This window comes from Lactuca virosa, chromosome 8 (genome assembly GCF_052849685.1).
Source record: "Lactuca virosa cultivar CGN04683 chromosome 8, Lactuca_virosa_CGN04683_v6, whole genome shotgun sequence".
NCBI lineage: Eukaryota > Viridiplantae > Streptophyta > Magnoliopsida > Asterales > Asteraceae > Lactuca > Lactuca virosa.
The window spans coordinates 91,647,027-91,657,465 of NC_136433.1; the positions used below are offsets into that span (position 1 = coordinate 91,647,027).

At 30.0% G+C, this 10,439-nt stretch overlaps 1 long non-coding RNA gene across 1 annotated transcript; it reads right to left on the reverse strand.

Annotated features, from left to right (window-relative positions):
* Window positions 1–7,876: 7,876 nt before the first annotated feature.
* LOC145134002 (uncharacterized) lies at window positions 7,877–9,198 on the reverse strand. Its single transcript, XR_013718863.1, has 3 exons — window positions 8,972–9,198; window positions 8,265–8,361; window positions 7,877–8,101 (listed from the first exon to the last, which is right to left on the reverse strand). It is a non-coding gene; the product is annotated as an uncharacterized LOC145134002 (long non-coding RNA).
* Window positions 9,199–10,439: the final 1,241 nt, after the last annotated feature.

Sequence of the window (10,439 nt, forward strand, 5' to 3'; positions counted from 1 at the left end):
TGATTGATTGTGAGCGCTAGTTGGTGAGAGTTTGAACCCCAAGTGGGGGAGAACTGGTTATTCATGGTGATGGTACTCAGCGGGGGCCAGTTCTCTGTTCAGCTGAGAGAGCTAGGAGATATCATCAACATGGTTGTTCTAGATTCCTGGCCTATGTGGCGGATACTCGCGTGGAGGGGGCAACGACCGTGGGCGATGTGCCCATTGTTTGAGATTTTCCTGACGTGTTTCTTGAGGATTTACCTGGAGTGCCTCCTGAGAGGCAGGTTGCATTCCAGATTGATTTGTTCCTGGTGTGACTCTAATAGCCAAGGCACTATATCGGTTAGCCCCTCCAGAGATGCAGGAGTTGTCTATGCAGTTGCAGGAGCTGCTAGACAAGGGGTTTATTAGGTCGAGTAATTCGCCATGGGGAGCACCGATCATGTTCGTGCAAAATAAGGACGATTCATATAGGATGTGCATTGACTACCGAGAGTTAAATAAGTTAACGATGAAGAACTGTTATCCGCTACCGAGGTCGATAATTTATTTGACCAGCTTTACGGTGCATCTTGGTTCTCTAAGATTGATTTACGGCCGGGATACCATTAAATGAGGGCCAGAGACGATGATGTGCAGAAGTTGGCCTTCATGACTCGTTATGGTCATTACGAGTTTGTGGTGATGCCTTTCGGGCTCACCAACGCACCAACAACATTCATGGATCTCATGAATCAGGTGTGCGGGCCGACGTTGGATCGATCAGTGATTGTGTTTATTGACGATATTCTGTTCTACTCCAATACCAAGAAACAACATGATGAGCATTTGCGGGAGGTATTGGAGACTCTGAGGAGAGAGAGGATTTATGTCAAATTCTCCAAATGTGCGTTCTGGTTGCGTGAGGTGCGGTTCTTGGGCCACATCGTCAACCAGAAGGGTATATTGGTCGATCCGACCAAGATTGAGGTGGTGATGCGATGGGAGGTTTCGAGGACATCATCTGAGATTCATAGTTTTCTTGGCCTGGCGGGTTATTATCGGAAATTTATTCAATATTTCTCCAAGATTGCAGTGTCATTGACCCGCTTGACAAAGAAGAGTGTCACTTTCCGTTGGGGGCTTGATCAACATGCAACCATGGCCGGTGATAAGGGTGTGCAATGTGGGCATGTGCACAGGGCCCTTTTTTCAAGGGGCCCAAATTTTTTTTAGTATATTCAGTTTTAGCACAAATCTAAATTCAGAGATAGTCCAGATCAATTGCCATCGTAGTCCAAACGCAAGAACAGAAGCAACAGAACAACGATTGGCAAACCGCAGCAGAATAGAAGAAGCGATTTATAGTGATATTCAGGGCTCAGTCTTCATCGAACAACAATGAGGGTGAAGGGTTTAGGGTCGATTACTCAGTCATTTGAATCACTCATAGAATCAGTCATTATCAGGTAATCCATTATCAACAATGATTCAATAGTCAACACCTACCATGATCAATTGATCATTAGTTTTTCAGTTTATAATTGAATAATTTATAGTTAATACTTGAATAGTTGAATGAATAGATTATCAGATACAAAAATCAGAATGTTGATTGTTGAACTTGAATCATTATCAATTTGACAGTTTATCATTTATTCACTTTATCAGAATTCAGATTATAGTTAATGACTCCATATTGAAATTTTGAAGTTATATTGAATGTTGAATCAGATTAATAGATTATAACAGAAATCAGAATGTTGAATCATTATCACTTCATGTTTAGTGTATAATTAAATCATTATTAGAATGTTGAATGACTTGAATGGGGTTTTTTTGGCTGGGTTTTGGTAATTTTTGGACAAAAGGGCATTTTGGTCCTTTTCCCAAAATTGTTAATTCTATCGCTCTTAGAATTATCTAAAGACCAAAAAAAAAACAATGCCAATACCTTCGAATATGTTAGTACACCTTGTGTTTCAAATTTCAAGTCAATTGGACTTAAAATGAGGTATTTCATCATTCCAGTTCTTCGGTCTTCATTCCGACTTCTGCTTCACATCCAACTCCCTCTTATTTCTCTCTCTGCAATTCAATTCAATATTTAGTCAAGAAAATTTCCAGAAATTGATTAAAATGTGCAGAAATCGCCAAAAATATGCATAATTTCCGACTTCTAAGGGCCTTTTTTTCGGCTCGTCCTGGGCATTTGAATCCTCAGAACCGGCCCTGCATGCAACTTTCGAGACGTTGAGACCGAGATTGTGTGAGGCCCCGATTCTCACTCTTCCTGAGGGCATGGATGATTTTGTGGTTTATTGCGACACAACGATTTCGGGATTAGGTGCAATACTCATGTATATGGGTCAATTTTCGTCGCCGGAAATAGCGTGGAAAGTCCCCTATAACCTACTTAATTTTCTAGCGTTAGTCTCCAGTACTGGTGAAGGAGTCTCTGGCGAGGAAGCTTGAGTTAATGAGAATCGAAACTGAGTTAATCGATTTGATCCTTCTAGCGGTAACAAGAAAATAAGAGATATGAGTTCATCAGGTGGGTTGTGAATCCAACAAGTTGTGAATCCAACAAGTTCTTGATTGTTTCTCTGTGTCGAGGTTTTCCGAAGAGGTTACTAGTTCGACTAGAATGAGTACAATAGTGGTGGTCGATGTAATGAAGACGTCGAAAGTGTACAATCATGTAAATAAGGAGTAGCCAGAAACTGATGGAAATGAGGTAACATCTTAAACCGTGAATTAACTTCCTGAATTTAGGTCACATACTGTGTCTCACAATGGGCTAACCCTTATTGTTTTAGTGATAGACTCGATTTTAGTGGGTTAGGCCTAGAAATGGATTAAAAGAAATAAGATAAAAACAATTCATGGAGTCTTTTGATTACTTGGTATTTGTTAAGTGTTTATAAATCAATTGATTTCACTATTGGTTCTAGTTAATTAATTAAAATAATAGGTGATATATTATTCACTATATAGTTTGGAATTATTTTTTAAAGATTAATTAGTTAATAACTTAATATGCATTCTAATAAATTTTATTATATGGACTAGATAATTATGTCTAACTTTAGTGGCGAACAAATTTTGATAATGAATTTGGTTAAGTAAGATATATAAAATATTTTACAACAGATATTTATGATTATGCTTTTTTAGGATACTGTAAAAACAAAAAGGAGATGACTTAGATCATAACATTTCCTGATATAAACATACCGTAAGAAATTAATATCAACTGTTTATATTAAACTATAAATTTATTATATTAAGTTGTGAATTTTATATATTAACTGTGAATTGATTGTATTAAGTTGTAAATTGACTGTATTAAGTTGTGATTTTTTTCTTTTTTTTTATGAATTTTGTGTTTACTTATGAAATATGAAATGAAAGAAACATTATACACAAATATGATTTTCTCTAATTTGAATAAAGTATGTAAAATTTAAACTGTGAATATTGTGTAAATAAACTTTGAAAGAATCATAGGGCTCCAGATCTAAAGGTTTAAATGGAAGTTTTAAGTTGAGAATATGGTTATAAATGTATAAATTTTGTGTATTAAACTGTGATTTTGTGTACTAAACTATAAATTAACTGTAGTAAGCTGTTAATTTTATGTATTAAACAATGAATTGATTGTATTAAGTTGTAAAGTGGTTGTATTAAGTGGTGATTTTTTTTATTAATTTTGTATTTGCTCCAGAAACATGATATGAAAGAAGCATTATACACAAATATGATTTTCTCTAACTTTGAATAATTATGTAAAATTTAAACGGTGAATATTGTGTAAATAAACTTTGAAAGAAGCACTTTGCTCTAAATCTAAAAGTATAAATGTAATCTTTAAGTTGAAAATATGGTTATAAATGTATAAATTTTGTATATTAGACTGTGAATTTTATGTGTACTTAAATTGTTAATTGACTATACCAAGCTATGGATTTTTTTTATGAATTTTATGTTAAAATATGAATGATTTATGTGTAGATGTTTGTATTAATTTTCTTGTAAAAATGTTTATTTTTTGTGTTGTATATATATATGTAATAATGTATTTGTTTTATGATTGCTTTGCATTAATCTTTAAATGAGTGAATTAATATGTTTATTAAAGTATGAATGTAGTATTTAAGTTATCAATACACACTTTTATATACAAATCTTATTTGGAAGAAATGATGATTGCGATGGTTGCACATGTGGTTTGTGGCGGCGTGTAGTAATTGGTGATGTTGGTGGTAGAGTTTGGGTTTGATTTCTCTGACTTTGTAAACTAGTGTAAAATGGACTGTATTAAGTTTGTGAATTTGTTTTTTTTTTAAATTGTGAATGAGTGAATTAATATGTTTATTAGGATGTGAATATGATATTTTAAATTTTGAATGTCTTAGAAAATATATATTTTTAATGATATCTACAACTTAGGAAAAAATTGAATTTGTCAAGAATATTTCTATTTGTTATTAATTTTTTGTTCATTTAGTTGCAAAAAAAAAAATAGTAGGTGTTTAAAATTATTACAAGAAAAATGAGATTTGTTTGTTCTACTAAGCTGTGTATACGACTAGAAAAATGATGTTAAAATTGGTGATAGTCCAGAGACGTTTCGATAATGGTCCTATGTTGTTCCGATGATGGTCCAACGAAGGTAGGTGGTAGCTTGTAAATGAGGGAAAAGGGGGATTTTCTTTATGTAATATTAATATTTGATTTTGTCTAAAACGCCCTTAATGAAAAACTTTAAAAATTGGTTTATAAGGTTCTTAGCCATTTTTGGTTGTTATTTGAATCACTTCATGTGTGTGTGTATATATATATATATATATATATATATATATATATATATATATATATATATATATATAGATAGGGAAAAGTGAATATACCCTTAAGGGTATATAAGCTTAGGTACCCAAACTCACCATACTACATCGTTTTGTATCATATATAAACATTGTAATCATCCAATGTTCTTATAATTCAACTTCTAACTTGAATTACTTCAAAGATTTTTATAAATTTCATATTTATCTTCCTCTTACATAATTGTCATTTTCAACAATAATATATATAGCCTAGTAAGTGTTCGACAAAAAGATGTGATGTAAGAGGAAGATAATAGTGAAATTTTAAAAATATTGAATATAAATCAAGTTAAGGATTGAAGTTTAACAATATTATAATGAATATATCAAACAAAACGACGTATTATTATGAGTTTGGGTACGTAAGCTTATATACCCTTAAGGGTATATTCACTTTTCCCATATATATATATATATATATATATATATATATATATATATATATATATATATATATATATATATATATATATATATATATATATAGAGGTATGTTCAATAGAAATGCATAATTACGACAATATATGCTGGAACCAATGATCAAGTGACATATGTCCAATTCTTTATTCATAAGTAATGTAGTGTAGAAGTTATTTATGTAGTTAATCTTACTGATATGTTGTCATGTTTTCATTTGTTCCGACATATGTTGTCCTAATAATGCATTTTCCCATAGAACTCTCCCCTATATATATATATATATATATATATATATATATATATATATATATATATATATATATATATATATATATATATATATATATATTGTTAACGTATCCTTCTAGGAATACGTTAAAGATAACATAATTGCTATCTTTAGGATGACCTATCTAACAGTCGCTAACCAACCTAGTTTCAGACTCTCTCCCTCGCCATCGCGGCCTCGCGCTAGGACTCCGGTGCTTGGCGTTCTCGCGCCCAGGTCCAACTCTAAACAACCATCTCCGGTCTATAATAAGCCAAAACATAATTGACCACACCCTGGGGCGACAAGTGTAATGAATAGAGCATTATCCTTTATTCCCTCTACACCGATAGCAGAGAGGATTACTACTAGTGATGCACGATTCACTAATGGGACTCCTCCACGTCCTGTTGACCCAGACGGGACAATGGAAACCATTGGAATCATGCTCAACGGATGACATGTATAAAAGGAATCTTTCTCCTTTAGAGGAAGGGATCACTTCCTAACAGCTAAAAGCCTAAAACCCTAATCTTTGCATTCTCACATACACACTCAGACTAACTAACCGTCAGAGCTTCGTCTCGGGACCACCTCCTGGACGTCGACTGACGTCGCTTCTTTATTGTTGTGATTATAGGGCTTAACTCATACGGAACCACCACAAGACGGTGTTAAGCTCGGAGCACATATCACTATATATATATATATATATATATATATATATATATATATATATATATATATATATATATATATATATAGCGAGAGAGAGAGAGAGAGAGAGAGGAGGAACGGTTCCGTTGAGATTCTAAAAAAATAGAGATCTTGAGATTCAACCCCAGCCACATACTAGTATTTCCCAATTTTCGCTTTAACGCTCCAGCATACCGACACGGTAGGATAATGCCTAATCACAAATGATTATACGGTGGAAATGTATAATCATATATGATTATACATGTTTATACATATATGCCTAATCATAAATTATTACATATATGTATGTTCACAAAGTGATTAATCATATATGATTATGGAAGTTGGTGACAGAGATGACGGAGGTGGTAGTGGTGGGGTCGGTTGGTGGCCGATGTGGTGAGGGTGGTGATTGTGGTGGTGGGGAAAAAGGAACGGTCATCACTGTATATTCATTTATGATTATAATTCTTCCTCCATATCAGTACACTGGAACGCTAGAGTGGCAAATGATAAATATATGGTTGAGGTTGAATCTCAATATCTCCATTTTTTCAGAATCTCAACGAAACCAACTTATATATATATATATATATATATATATATATATATATATATATATATATATATATATATATAAAGGTTGTAAAAATCGTTCGACGGTAGCTTGACGGTTGACTGGTGTTAAAGGATTAATCGGTCTTGGCGGGGATTAATCGGAGACCATAGATTATTAATAAAATATTAAAATTAATTAAATATTAATATATCTTAAGTAAAGCAAGTACTTCAAAATTAGAAAATAAGAAAATTTGTAATTTTAAAATTTGAAAATAGGAAACTATGAACATTTTGTTATAATATTTGAAATTTTGAAAATTTTGGATTAAAAAAAATTGATTTTTTGAATTTTTTTTTTAAATTTTTTTGACTTTTTTGACTTTTGTTGACCGATTAATCCCGCCAAACCCGATTAATCCTAAATTTCCTATTAATACCCTAATCGTCGACGGTTAGAGAACGCTAAACGATTAATCCACGATTAATTACCAATTAATCCCGATTTCTGCAACCATGATATATATATATATATATATATATATATATATATATATATATATATATATATATATATATATATATATATATAGTTATAATCAAAAGTGAATCACAATTATTGTATGAATGTGTGACTAAATTCTGACCATTAGATGAATAGAATGAATTGATGTAATCTTAGGGTATATGCTACTAACATGGACTAACAATTACTATATAATTACACTTAATTAATTATAATAGAAAGTATGATATTTTATTAAGCGAAACCGTGAGAGAAATGAAAAAACACCTATATTTTAGGCAACTAAGTTAAATTAATTAATAAAAGTCAAATCAAAATTTATATTTTATTCAACACATTCAAATAAAATCATTTTTTATTAGAATACAACGTCATGCAAACATATATGAATACATATTTTCATTATTTCATTCTTTCATTCTTAAAGAATACTATTTCATTTCAATATTATTTTTAGAATTAAAATTCTTTAAGAAAAATGTATTGCAATATAATCAAGAATATATTATAAAAAAATAAGAATCATTTTTATAACATAAGAAAACCATTTTTATAACATAAAAGAAGAATATTTACAACATTTTGAAGAATATACACCACCTTCTACACTACATTCTTTAAGAATCTGTCACTATATATATTATATTCTTTAAGAATCTATCATCATTTTTAAAGATTTTGTCTGTGTTTTTTATGGTTTTTCCATGCTTCTATCTTTACCTCTTCACGTTTGAACATAAATCAATAAATAATTCAATGAAGACTTTTGTTTTCCTCCTATATATAAGAAAGAGAAAAGTTAGAACATTTGGTACAAAGATTATATATTTTTAATTAGAAAGAAGGTTTATATCATAAAAAACTACTTTTCCCATGATACAATTCACAAATCCGGAATGACCATTCCGAAAGAATGATCATTCTAAAAGAATGAGCATACTTGAACTCAACCCCTCCCCCATTCTTTTGCAAGTATGAAGATATAAAGGAATGGGCATTCTAAAAGAATTGTTCTCTCGTTTTTTGTTTCATTTGTCCTGATACGTAAATAGAACTACTATTAGAAATTGCAGTATCAACTTCATATAAGTTAGAAATGCACATAGTAAACAACCAAAACCAAAACAAGTCAACACTTTGATGCAGAAACATTGCAAAAAAGTCAAGGATTAAGGAACAAACAATTAACGAATTAAACAAATTAAACAACTAAGCAGCAAAACCATTAAGCCAAAGAATTCAAGAATCGAACAAATTAAGCAACTAAGCAAGTACATCAACGACTGTGAAGTGTGATCAGAGCAAAATGAAGTTAATTAATTAAATTATATATACATTAACAACTACTAGTTATGTTGTAATCAACAATTGTGAGTAACAGTAATGAATAAACAACCAATTGGCCGATAAATCAACAATTGAGGACTGATTATTGAATATTTAATATATTAAAAAAACAGATAAAAAATTAAGCAACAATCTTAAATTCCCCTAGAATCAGGCCTCACGCTTGGCAATACGATCCAAAAGGAAAAAGATCGAACATACTAGCCATAAATTATCGAAAATTGAAAAAAAACACTTTATCTGATTAAGATATTAGAGCGATGAGATTTGAGGTTTAACTCCATTGAAACAGATGATAACCTATTTGTATCTGTTTGCGGCTTGAATAGTTTGAGTTGAATTCGTTTTAACAAAGGAATTGCTCCCACCTTCATATGAAATTCGGTTGTTGAAAGGGAGAAAATGCAAATCAACCACTTGCCCCTCCTCTTGCTCCGTCGTTGTCGGTACATATTGTGGTGGTGGACGACAACAAGAGTTTGCACTACATTAGTTTTAGATGGTTTGTAGGTTCCCTACAATAATTATAGGCCTGAATCAACAATCAGTTACCACAAATCTAGGGATTTTATATTAGATAATAAGCAATTTAATTAACAAATTTCCGAAATTATCGTTAACAAACAATTGGTTTAGAATCGGTCATACATTCACACAATAATTAGAGGTTATATATATATATATATATATATATATATATATATATATATATATATATATATATATATAACCCGTGAGAACCACGATTACAAAATTAATTAAACTTTTATACTAAAAACTTAAAATTATTAATCAATTATTTTAAATAAATTATTAATTAAGAGATAATTTTTAGTTATATAAAATTATAATCGTTGATTTAAATAAATACGTGAAATTATATCACCCTATAATCTGTATTAATTTTATTCAAATTTTTATTTTAATTTAATTAGAGTGGAAAATTTGAAATTTAAAATTTGAAATGGAGAATCAATAGGTTGAAAAGTGACATGACATTAATTAAGAAACCTAATTGGATGATACGTGGAAAAAGGAAAATAAAACTATTCTTTTATTAGAATACTAGTTTATAACCGTGGGAACTACAGTTACAAAATTAATTAAACTTTCATACTAAAAATTCAAAATTATTAATTATTTATTTTAAATAAATTATTTATTAAGATATATATATATATATATATATATATATATATATATATATATATAGTTATGTAAAATTATAATCCCTGATTCAAATAAATATGTGAAAATATATCACCTTATAATCTATATTAATTTTATTTTATTTTTTATTCTAATGTTATTAATTTAATGTAATTAGAATGGGAAATTTAAATTTTAAATTTTAAAATGGAGAATTAATAGGTTGACAAGTGGTATGACATTAATTAGGATGCCTAATAGGGTAATACATGACAAAAGAACTACTCTTTTATTAGTATATATATATATATATATATATATATAATTTCATAAAATGACATTTAAAATTATGAGTGTTTTTTTTCTTTTCAAAATTATTATAAATCTAAAGGTTTAATTGGAGGATTAATGAAGTAAACTATGTAGTTAATTGTTGTAAAACGAGGTATACGGTCTAAATTGGGCGAAACTCTACATATTTAATTAATCATTATTTTTTTAAATTAAAAATAAAAAAAATGGTCAAAATTGACCAAAAATATATTGTTATGTGTATTTAACATTAATTGAAACCATTAACTGAAACCAAAATATATACAACGAGATATTTAACTTTCTT